Below are 2,598 nucleotides of genomic sequence, written 5' to 3'. Positions count from 1 at the left end.
CACACACAAAAAGTGAACTTAACTGCTTTGAGCTTGAAATTCTCATCGACCCGGCAGGTCCAGGAGAGGACGCATCGACTTCGATGTCAGCGGCTTGAAAAAGCTGCCATTCATCTGTGGATTTATGTTGTTTAAAAAAAAAAGTTGTACAAATGAATGATTTTACAGAATCTGGGGCCCTGTACATTTTAACTCGCCCTTTGTAGAAATCACATTTTATAGCAGTTTATTCACACATGTGCAAAGGTCCTTTTAGATGTGGTGAAGGTTCTGTACAGAGATCAGATCTTCAGGACTGTTTAACTGTAAATAAAATCACCTACACTCTCACTCCAGGCTTCTTTCTTCATCGTCGGCTTCTTTATTGAACTTTTATTACTGTAGTTGTGGAACATTTTACTCTTTTTCAGACATGCTAGCAGTTTGAGACCAAAATTTCCTCTCGTCCAACTCTTCAGTTAAATTATAGTTTGCCTCTATGTGTTGCTAGCATGCTAAACTTCAGCATGTAACTCTGCATACTGTATTCATGGTCACACGTGCATGTTAGCATGCAAAGCAGCATATTAAATGTAGTGTTAACATTTTTACAGGGATCTTGTTAACAGTAGCATCACTTCTGGTTTCTTTCTTCATCGTCAGCTTCTTTATTAAACTTTTATTACTGTAGTTGTGGAACATTTTACTCTTTTTCAGACATGCTAGCAGTTTGTGGCTGTAAGGATCATGAGTGTGACCATGAGACCAAAATTTCCTCTCGTCCAACTCTCAAGTGAAATTATAGTTTGCCTCTGTGTGTTGCTAGCATGTTAAACTTAAGCATGTAACTATGCATACTGTATTCATGGTCACACGTGCATGTTAGCATGCTAAGCAGCATATTAAATATAGTGTTAACTGTTTAATTTTGTGTTAAATTTTTACAGGGATCTTGTTAACAGCATATGTTTAAAGTATAGGTTCACAGTTTTTTTTCTTTTTGTCTTAAAACATCAGTCAGGTGTCCATATGAACAGTGAAAGAGGTTTTCCTCGCTGTAATCATTCTTCCTGTTCATACTGGCTGTTAAAAGATCCTTCAAATGTGCTTTCAATGTAAGTGATGGAGGCCAAAATCCACAGTTTGTCTACATAGTCATTTTGTGCATAAATGCATTTAAAAGTTGATGTGAAGCTTATATGAGGCTTCAGCAGTCTGAGTTAGTCATATCAAGTGGATATCTGACACATTTACAGTCTTTTTAGCATCAAATTCCCTCTTTGTGTTTCCCTGTTGAGCTGTGGTGGAAGTATAGTAACAAAAAGAGGGACTTTGACACTAAAAAGACTGTAACGTTGAAAGATATCTACATGATTTGACTCTTTTGGACGCTGAAGCTTCATATTAGCCTCAGATAAACTTTTAAATACATTTTTGCACAGTAGGAGGACTGTGGATTTTGTCCTCCATCACTTCCATTGTAAGTGCATTATGAAGGGATCTTCTAATGGTCAGTATGAAAAGGAGGAATGATTACAGCAAGAAAAACATGTTTCAGTGTTCATTTGGACCAACCTGAAAAATTGTGAACCCATCCTTTAATGTTAGATGCTTAGTAGCATAATTACCATCAATGGTACACACAACACTAGCATGCTAAGCTTAGCATTTAGAGTGAAATTATTCTGTGTTTCTGTGTGTAAATAAGCATTACAGCCTCTTAGTTTTAGTTACCTTTCACTCTAGTTTTTCCAATAAACTGCACACAGCTGAAGTTCACTGTTAAAAAAATAATTTATTGCAGCATGGAATTTTAATTTTTAAATATTGATAGTTTTCCTATCAATAATACACATTTGCATCCACTTCAATCCGACAAGAGCATTTAACAAGACAGTAACATCTTTACAACATGACACCTGTCAGGTTTTTCTCACAGCTAGGACAGTCTGACACATTTACCTGACACACATACAATCACTGGTTCTCTCCACCACAGTTATGTTGACTCAATGAGATATTTTTTTTTTTTCACACATAAAACTTTCTTTACACACTGAACACGAACAAACACTAGTTTGGTTGAATACAGAACAGAGTTTTTAGGGATACGGTTCAGAAAATACTGAACGTACAAAACTGAAGTTGCATCCAGTAGTTTAGGAAGTGCTGCACAGTGAATCTGTACCGTCAATGGTTAAATGGACATAATTTATTTAACCTATTAAAAGTCACCTCACCTCCAAAAGCATTCGTGCTTTACAAGGAAAAACCCACCCTGACACACAGTTGCACGCTTTACTAAAACAGTCAGTGGTAATGGTGATGTCTCACAGTTCATGTGACATCATTACGTGACAGATGTTTCCAGCAGCTACAGTGGAGTCTGACAACTGGCAACAGGTTGGGATTCAGTGTCTTTCTAGAGCGTTCAGTCATACAAGGAGGAATTAATCATAGAAAAGGTTTAAGTACCAATTTCGACACCCACAGGAACAGGAAAAAGACAAAAGCACTGCAGCTTAATTTTAAATATAAAGGATAACGCTGGCAATTTTCTATATTTTTCTTATTGTCAACAAATCCCATGTGTAGAGCCAAACCAACAATGAACTCATG

The sequence above is a fragment of the Thunnus maccoyii genome, chromosome 1, assembly GCF_910596095.1.
Source record: "Thunnus maccoyii chromosome 1, fThuMac1.1, whole genome shotgun sequence".
NCBI lineage: Eukaryota > Metazoa > Chordata > Actinopteri > Scombriformes > Scombridae > Thunnus > Thunnus maccoyii.
This window is presented reverse-complemented; position numbering follows the sequence as displayed.